This window comes from Marmota monax, unplaced genomic scaffold, assembly GCF_021218885.2.
Source record: "Marmota monax isolate L192 unplaced genomic scaffold, Marmota_monax_Labrador192_F-V1.1 WCK01_AAM20220418_F8-fsc00846, whole genome shotgun sequence".
Taxonomy (NCBI): Eukaryota; Metazoa; Chordata; class Mammalia; order Rodentia; family Sciuridae; genus Marmota; species Marmota monax.
The window spans coordinates 72,529-82,908 of NW_026693714.1; the positions used below are offsets into that span (position 1 = coordinate 72,529).

Below are 10,380 nucleotides of genomic sequence, written 5' to 3' on the forward strand. Positions count from 1 at the left end.
GCACGTGGATACCACTGGTCCCTTGGAATACAGTGCTTTCACTTGAGAATTTTTTTAAAAAAAGAACAGCAACCAATATCTTGGGCCTTTTTGATTATCTGTGCACCCTGCAGTTCCCAGAATAGTTCCTCTTTCCTACCAGTACCCTACATCTTTACCTAAATTAGAAATACTCTTTCACATTAGACATGTCCCTTCTGTTTATGGCAAAAGCAACACTGGGCCAGTTAATTTTTCCCTTTTGAATGGAGGGACAAATCACTGGAAAGAGCGTATGTTCTTCTTCATGCAGAAGATCCTTATCCTCATCCCTATAGGTTTATGGTAGTGCTCCTGAGTGAGCCCCCTTCCTGTCTTCCTGGCTGCCAATCCTGGGCAAAAATAGAGCTTACCACTCCTGCTTAGATCTTTGTCTAATCAGCTCTTGCTCAGATTAACCCTAGTAAACTTCTTCTGGCTCATGAAGAGATAATTCCCACCCACATTTCTACCTATTTAAACATTTCTGACTCAATATTGTATCTGTTGTATTCCAGTGCAGTGCTCAGAGTTGCTCTGAGTATTCAGCAAGGTCTGTGGAATCTCTGCCCTTGAAATAACAAAAAACTCCCAGATGAGTGTGTTGTGGGTTCAGGCACTGTCCAGTTTCCTGAGGGCACAGACATTTGCACCACAGCACGAGCTATGGGTTCTGATCCCAAGGGAAGTACATAAATTAAGCATATTTTCTGTCCTTAGCATTGTAATAAGGTGCCTTTGCATCCCCCACACATGATAGGCTTTAAAACTGAGTCATTTTCTTTTGGATCCTTCCATGGATTCTTTAGAGGGCCTGGAGAACTTAGCTACCACCTCTTGATTCATACCAGTGAGTGGCCAGCAAGTGGCCAGCAAGCCTGACATAATTGCTGGATCCTGAAACCTTCCCACCAAGACCTGAACTGCTCTGGCCTTCTGTGCTTCAGTCACCACTTGGCAGTCACCTACTGCATGAAGATGTGACTTTTAATCTATGGCAATTGAGCAGTGATGGCTCATGAGCTGGTGGGTCAGAAGCCCTTCTTGGAACCTCTCACCAAGTGTCCCAGAAAGGCCTTCAGAGGCTTTTTCAAGCTTCCCCACACCCTTTGTACTCTTAATCAGCAGTTTCTCTCCTGAACAATGTGCCCAAATATGCTTTCTCCTCTCTAGCCCAGGACTTCAGGCTTCTGGGTCCATCTCTAGCCACAAATGACAGCTGATTTAAAGGAATTCCTGACTGCATCCATCACAAATCCACTATCAAGATGGTCTAGAAGAAAACATGCAGGTGATTCCTCTCCAAACAAAGGCTCCACCCACTCCCACAAAATTAGTCTTTAAAGCCTCCTGGGTCACCTTAGCCTTAAGCAATGGGCTGTGAGAGAGAAAGCTGATTCTGATACCAGTGGGCAGAGGAAGTGAGAAAAGTGATGTCTGGCACCTAGAAAGCCTTCAGACTCCATCAAAGAGTAACTAATACATCAGGGAGATGGATATCCTGGGCACAAGGGAGAAATGACTGCCTGGCAAAAACTGCTAAGACCCAAACCCATAAATTTACGGCCCAAATGTGGTCTACTGGATAGCCTCAGGGCACTGTCTTCTGTAGAGTCTAGGTCAAGACAGCCTGCTAGGAAGGCTGAATCTTCTGCCTGGAGAAACTCCTTCCCAATTCCAGGTACTGCAATCAAAGCCCTCAGTGAATTGGAGGGCATGGAGGTGGGATGGAAATGAAATCCTCCAAAATCAAGGCCTTGAGGTGCCCCAGAAAGCAGCCACAACCCAGGGATATGGAGTGAGTTGAGGGCCTGGGATCAGGGCTCAACACCCTAGATTGGAAGCCATTCAAACTCTCTGCATCTTAGATACTAGAGGTGATGCCAGGGAGTTGGTTAGAATAGCCTAAGAGGAAGTGGATCCCATAAGAGATCCAGATGTCAAGTTCTGCACCCCCTTCAGACTTTTCTCCCCACCAGAAAACAGTCTGCAAAGTGGTTAGCTTCCAGGCAGGAACTTGGGAACACTTGTGATTGCAGGTAGAGAGCTGCTCACTGCTAACTTCACTTGAAGTTGTTTCTTTGTTTCAGAAACTGCTCTTTAGAAAAGGCTTGAAAGAACAGCTTAAACCAGTCAAAGATACGCAGCTTCTCTTCTAAGTGACCTAGGATAAACTTTGATTACTATCACTCATAATAATACTAAATTCTCTGCACTAAATGAAGTGCATCTGCCATTTGTTTGGTTTGGTATTTGGAAAAGAAGCCAGGGGTGCTTTATCACTGAGCTACATTTTGTGGTACAGATTTCTCAGAACAAAGGAAAGAGAAAATGATGCCATCTGTATCATCATGAGTCCTCCAGAAATCAGTTTTAAACGTTTTTGCTACTTTGTAGTATAGAAATTGAATGCCCAAACAGGAATGAGTATTACCTTATATGAAGTCAAAGTCTAGTATGTAAAAGGAAACTAAACAGAATATATAAGGGATCTCTCCCTACACTAAATGCTCAGCCTTTGGATAAGAATTCACTGAGGCTGGATGCACACAAATAAACACTGCTTCCTATTGAATACTCTAGTGTCCCCTGTCTCTGTGTGAGAAACCCATGCAACATTTTATTCGTTTTTTTAATGCAAAATCTCACTTATCTTATCCTTCTCATTACTATATACTTATAATGACCAGCTTGCTTAGAAGTATTTATATTATATGAGAAGTGAAAAGAACATCTGAAAAAAAGATTTAATGACTCTTAAATAAATAGTATTCTACAAAAACTGACAGGAAAACCAATACAAATTTTAAGTTCCTTATTTTGAGAAATATTACATATGCTATACTACTTAAAAATAACTTATCAAAACTGATCTGTGCCCATGTTTGCAACTCTTCTAAAATTACTTTTAAAATAGCCTAATATGAAAGTTTTTCTATGGCAATAATTTGCATGGCTTCTGTAGAAAATGTCAACAGGTCTGGAGCTGTAGCTCAGTGCTAGAGTGCTTGCCCAGCATGTATTAGGCCTTGAAATATAACCACCAATATTGCAAGAAATGAAAAGGGAGAAAGAAGAAAGGAAGGAAAAAGATAGGGGACAGGAGGGGAGGGAAAGGAATGAGTCATTAAAACAAAAGGGCAAGTGATGCAAATATAAATATATGATGTATTAGCTCTATAAAAATTTTACAGAGCTTTAGAATTTTAGTGACATCAAACTGGGTGATATTATGACTGTATAGAAGTTCTGCCTTGGCCTGGCCTAAACCAAACCAATGAGTGGGTGGCCTGGAGAAGACTCCTCTCTGGCTTGATTGAAACAGGCTTGAACCTTTGCTGCTTCAGGATGCACAGCATAGTAAAGGGGCCAAGACTTCTCTGACAGGCAGTGTGAGTGTGCTAGGCCCCTAGGAGCCCATGACCAGGGCTCCTCATGCCAATTCCCACAGCCCCCCCCCCCCACTTGATGGTTCCCAATGGTCTGCTCTGTTGCCTGGTGCAGATTTGTTCCTAACCAAAGGCCAGAGTGTCCACAGCCTGCTTTGGCTTGGCTGGGCATGGTGTGGTTGTGGAGGGAATAGCCAAAGTAGCCTTAGCTTGATGAAGGTGCAACAGCTACCCCTCAGCCCCACTAGGGGATTGTTCTGGAAGAAGTAAGCAGGGTTGTGGTGTGCATTGTCTGAGACAAGGAAACACACCCTAGTCCTTATGGCTGTCCATGGGAGTTAGTGATATGTACAGCTATTGGATTTATTGTTGTTCTCTTTTTTTATGGAGAAGTTATCAGTCTGTGAGAAGCAGGCATTACATGAGAAGAAAAGCTTGCTCTAAAGCTTTCGGGTCTAATTGAAGAAAAATGTGAACTACTTGAAAAAGTTAGCCTTGTTCAAAAAGACTACGAAGGCTTAGAGTCATCTTTAAAATATGCCGTTTTAGAGAAGAAGTTGATAAAAGCAGATAATTTTGAGAGAATATATGAAAACCTGGATAGGTCTCTATCTAAACTTGAGGATGAAATACTCTTTCTAAAACAAGAGCTAAAAGAAGAGAAAACTAAACACTTTCAACAGGATGAATTGATAGTGGATATATTAAAAAGAATTAAGTCCCTAGAAGATGAATTGAAATTCCTCAAATCTCAAGCTAAAACAACCTTGAGAATATTTAAAATGAATAAAGAAGCAGTTACAGAAGCAGTAAAAGAGGCTTTGAATGAAAATTGTCAACTTCAGGAAAGTCAGAAAGAGCTTTTACAAGAAATTGAGTCATGGAAAGAAAAAGTGAATGGCCTCAATAAACAGAAAATGACATTTGAACAAGTTCAAACAGATAGAGAAAGTCACATTAAGTCTCCGACTGAACACTTGCTGCTGATAAAACATTGGGCTCCTGTGCTTGCAGAAGTCCTAAAAAATGATGGTAACTTGGAGTTGGAAATGGAGAGTGAATCAGAAATTGGTGCTCACTTAGAAGATCAGCCAAAAGGGGCTTTGAAGAAACTGGTTTATGTTGCTAAGTTAAAGGCCTCTTTTAAAACCTTAGAAAGAAAGAAATCAATTTTTTACTTTATTATCTGAAGTAGGTAAACCAAAGGAAGAACTTACAGAACACATTAAAAACATTAAGACAGAATAAGTATCTTTCTAAGAAGAAAATACACAGTTTGAACGTGAGAATCAGAATCTTCAGCAGAAACATAAAGTCATGATGGAACTATATCAAGAAAATGTAATGGAACTCCAAAGGAAATTAATAGGAGAGGAAAATTACCAGGTAGAGCAAGAGAAGAAATTTTCCAAAGTTGAAGAAAAGATCAGCCATACAACTAAACCGCTGGAGACCTATAGAAAGTGAGCCAAAGATCTTGAAGAAGAATTGGAGAGAACCATTCATTTTTATCAAGGGCGTGTTATGTACTGTGAGAAAAAAGCACATAGTAATGAGTTGGCAGCTCAGAGTGCTGAAAGATACCTTGATGATTTAAGAAAACAAAATGCTCACAACAGAAAAAAATTAACTGAAATGGTGTTCAAATTTAAACTTGCAGAAAAAGATCCTTCTACACTTGATGTTTCAAATACAACTTCTGGCAGAGAGCATTCCCCAAATGGTCCCTCACCATTGGGTCAGCCTTCATGTAAAATGAGACCTTCTTATGTGGAAAACAAGGGTCCACTCATACTCTCACCTTTGGTGCCAGTGGGAGAAGGAAGAGGCTCAAGGGGCCCAAAGAATTCTCTGGACCATCTGACTAGCAATGAAAGAAGAGAATCAAACTGTGATAAGTTAACTGATCCTCAGAGAGTACCTTCTGACACTGAGCCCTTTGGCATCTCCATGTCAACAGACCCATAGGATAATAATCCCTCCACCAGGCCAACCATATTCTGATCCACAGCTTCCTATACAAAGGCAAAATGGATGTTATTCTAATTATGATAAACCATCTGGATCAGCAGAATTCAAAATTTCCACTATGCTGCTTTTGGATAAAATGGATGGGTCTACGTCTTCAGATACTGAATCTAGCAAAAATGATACCAAAATCGATCTTGGTGATTCCAATGTGCCTGATTCATCTCTCCCTGCTGAGAACAAAGCAGCTGGCTCTGGCTTTGCTTTCTCACCTTTTCCTCCAATCAGAGGTCCATTGTTTCCAGTGGATCCAAGGAGTCAGTTCATGAGAAGAGGACCATTTATTCCTCCACCTCCTCCAGGAAACATATATGGAGCATCTTGGGAATATTTTCCACCAGGTTCACCACCCCCTCCATTCCCAATGGGACCACAGTGTTTTCCTCATTATTTCCCCACAAGACCTGGATTTCTCTCCCTGCCTCCCACTCCTGCATTCTGAAAGTAGAAGTGAGATCATTCAGGGTTGGTTCCACCTTCAAATGAGCCTGCTACTGAACATCCAGAAGCACAAAAAGAAACCTGACAATGTTTTTTATCACCTTCAAAAGTAATTTATCTCTCATTTTTAGTTTAAGTAACTACTTTTAATTATATGTGATTATATTTTGCTCCAATTGAAGCTTAATGGAAATATAATTTTTAGGATAATAATTTGTAAATAAAGATTGTTTAAATATGAATCTTATGAGTAAGTTATTTCCATTTTATCTTATTCTGAGACTATAACATTTAATTTGATTAATCCACTATTATATGAGCAACAAACAGAGTTTTATATATGCAATCTTGCAATTGGGGATATTTTAAACTCCAAACAAAGGCTGTTGCTTTATACAAAGAAACATATTTACTGTGATTGTAGCAAATGTGAAAGTAACTTTAGTGTAATGAAAGATTTTTATTGATATAAAGTCTTGTTGGCATTGATAATAAAAATCAACTAGTTTTTCCATAAAAAAAGAATAACTAGAACATATTAAGAGTAAATCAGAAAACACAACTATATATGTCATGGAAATAGGAGATTTCAAATACAAAAAATATTTCAGTTCTCAGAAAATTTGTAGAAATTTGAAATCATAATTTAAGTTGACTCTGTCCCTGTTTTCCCTTACATCTCCTTTATTTTATACCCATTTTGCTGTAGTTCACTGATATGGGGAGTGTCCTAGTCTTTGTTTCATTTTTAGGGAGACATTTGTAAAATAGAAATGAATTATTAGGACACTGAAATGAAGAAACAAAGTCATAATTCCAAGTTTTGTTATTTTTAGATTTGATAGTCATAAAATGACTCTGCTAAACTACTGTAAATGGTTCAGGTTCTTACTCAATTTCTTTACCATTGCAAATAAGTAAAAAATTTACAAAACTGCACCAGAGAGGACATTTTGAATAATGTTTCCCTGATAGGGACCAAGAAATAATGTTTATTAAAAATACCCTAATTAACACTTAGTGGTCAAAGCTTTTTTTTTTTTTCAAGTGTTAAATATGCTCTTCAGTTTTTTGTAAAGAGTACACACTTAAGTCTAAAATAAATGCAGTAATATAATTTTCTTCTTAAATATAAGAAACAGTTTTATCACAATTGATGGCCAGTGAAGACTTTCACCAATACTTGAGTCCACGATTAATTTCAATGAGAAAAAAAGTTGGGCATTGAAAAAGAAACTCTAGAAGTTCAATAAATCTAATCTGTTTTCCCTCAAGAGTAACACTGGTTGTTAAATCAATCCTATAATTTTTAGTTTCCAGCATAAAACACTACTCGTTCTAAACAAGTGGAAGAGAAGTTTATATTCATGGTCTGTATAAAATGGACTGATGATCCCCCACTGATGTTAATCCAGAACTGCTTCTGCCCTAACTACTACAGGAGAATAGTTGCTAGTATAATTAATGTTTTACACCAAGAAACTGTAAATAAGGTAATTTCAGGTTGAAAACAGAACTGAAATCCCTAAATACCATGATAGAGTCCTATAAAATGTTACAGCTTCAGAAGAAAAACCTGAAAGGCCCTTCTAAATATGACATCATTTATTGAATCAGGTTCCAATTTTGCTTACAGCTCTGAAAATGATAGTTAAATAAAATAAAACAACATTAAAAATTGGCAATTTATAGAAAAAAATAATAAAGTATTAAGTCCAAAAATGAAGTCATAAATATAGTACATATTTATATGCACTTTACCTAAATAATTGGGCTGTTATTGTAAAAATCAAAATTCCCACAATTAAAGAAGAATGATTGTCCTGATATCTGAACTGTCATAATTAAAGGAATAGTCTTTTTTACATGACTTATGTGGAGAAATATAGCACAAGTGAATGAAATTAATAGGTATATGATTAAGTGTTTTATTTATAAATGTTTTTTAGTTGTTGATAGAGCTTTACTTTATTCATTTATCTATATGTTTCACAGAGAATCAAACCCAGTGCCTCAAACATACTAGGCAGGAGGTCTGCTACTGAGCCTCAAACTCAGCCCATGATTATGTATTAATAATCACTAACAATAATCTAAAAAGGAAATGAGTATATCTCTATTATCAAAGAAATATAAGCCAAAAATAGATAACCAACAATAATTAGACCTGAATTCTTTTCTAATATTCTATTCATTACAGGGATTCTTTGATTCTATAGTGGTTTTATCAAAGGCCTGAAATATTTCCTAGCACTTGGCCAGCATCTACTCTTCTACATTAGAGGAAATGGATATGGTAGAATTCATTTCATGAATTAAACTCATATACTCAGGGATATCAATATTCATAAAATATGCTTTGGACCTGAGATTACTGACATTGAGTAAAAGGATTATGTTAAAAAAAATTGAGGGCTGGGGTTGTGACTCAGTGATAGAGTGCTCACCTAGAACATGCGAGGTCCTGGGTTTAATCCTCAGCACCACATATAGATAAATAAAGGTATTGTGTCTATCTATAACTAAAAAATATTTTTAAAAAATGGCTAACATGGCAAATTTCACTTCATGTATAAATTAACCACAATAAAACATTTAAAATGGAAAACAAACAACTGAGGGGTGCCAATGAAGGAGTTGTGAGTCTAAAGAAATAGACAGGTGGGTTCTCAGTGAGGATGGCAGGTGGCCCGATTTCAATAGGTGTTTTAGGTGGTGCCATATCCTGGGATATGCACTCTGGTGAGGTGTCCATTTGAGGATTCATCTGGGATGGCTTTGTTGGTGATGCCATGCTGTTCAGAAATCCTTGCCTAAAATTTTGGATGAATGAGTCATTATGCCATTAGCTATATTAGTATTGAGTAAGAGGACAACTTGCAACTTTTATTTTTTGTCTTTTTTTTCAATATACAAATTTATGAAGGTCAAAAATATGAAAAATGTGGCCTCCTATTCTCAAGAGTGCTTTAAAGTGAGAGATTCCTAGAAATAAGAAATGACAATTCCCTTTGGGACATGTAAATCTCTATTCAAAATATGAATATACTTTACTTACCCATAGGAAAATTCTGTGATATAAATTACATGACACACTTTTTTCTGAGTCCCCTCTCTTCCATTAGCCCACACCTCTAAGGACAGCACCTCTTGGAGGCTTCAGGGCCTGCTGCCTGAGAGCAGTGATCTCTGCCCTGAGCAACCTTGAAAGTGGCTCTCTAGTCAGGTCTAGAGGAAGGCAGGAATGGAGAAATTTGGCCAGGGCAATGGCATGGCATGACAAGGAATATTCTGGGAGATGCTGCCTTCTGTCTGAAGGACCTGCTGGAGGAACAGGTGTTGAAAGGAATTGTGGCCCCAGGGAACTTGGGGGAGGAACCATGGAAAGCATGCTGTGAATCCTGGCTTCTCCTAGGAACATTTCAGTAAGCCTGTCTCTAACTGTGCCTGGAGAGGTGTGTGGCTGTCTGCACATGGTACAAAGTGCCAAGTGGCCCTTCCTTCATCAAGGATAAAATCAAGACCTTCAGCAACTTAGTTAGACCCTTTCTTTTGGTGACTGGCTTCTTTGAGTTGGCCTAATATTTTCAAGGTTCATTCATGCCACAGCATATTGTCAGTACTCCATTCCTTTCTATTGGAGAACAATATTCCATTAGGTGGATATGCTGTATTTATTAATCTATTTTGTTAGTTGACTGAGTCATTTGTATTTTTTGGCTATTTGAATAACACTGCTGTGAACAGTTATATCAAACATTTGTTTGCATGTCTAACTTTGTTTCCCACACCTAGGAGTGGAGTTGCTGGGTCACTTAGTAAGTCTCTGTCTAACATGGAAGAAGTTTTCAGACTGTGCTAGAAAGCAGCCACATTCTTTACATTTCCTTCCCCAGGTCACTGTGTGTCTTTGTCCCTGATAACATATGCTATTGTCCATGTCTTTGATTATAACCATCCTTCTAGCCATTAAGTTGTCTCTTGTTATAACTTTGATTTGCAATACCTTAGTTATAAATGATAAATGATGACTATTTTGCAAACATAATGATCTTTACAGAAGTGCACACTCAAAGTCTTTGGATGCTTTTTTATTTGTTTAATTAATTACACATGACAGTACAATGACCTTGACATATCCTATATTTGAATAACATGGGATACAATATCTCATTTTTCTGAGTATACAGGTTGCAGAATTACATTGTTCATGCATTCACATATATACACACAGTAATAATAATGTCTGTTTCATAATACTATCCTTCCCATCTCCCAAACCCCTCCCCTCCCCTCCCATCACTTCTCTCTACCTAATCTAAGGTAACACTATTCATTTTTTTCTCATGTCTTCATACATGTATTTTGTATAAAAATGAGTGTCTCCTTCCACCATACATACAATTCCCTTTCTCCCTCCATTTCCCTCCCACCCCTCTTCCTTATGTAGATGTAATCTTGCTCTTCCTCTCTTCTCCATTTTGAGTCACCCCCTTATATCAGA

General features: G+C 38.0%; 1 pseudogene; it reads left to right on the forward strand.

Moving 5' to 3' along the window:
* Positions 1 to 3,709: 3,709 nt before the first annotated feature.
* LOC124103823 (melanoma inhibitory activity protein 2-like) lies at positions 3,710 to 5,877 on the forward strand (annotated as a pseudogene).
* The last annotated feature ends 4,503 nt before the right edge of the window (positions 5,878 to 10,380 follow it).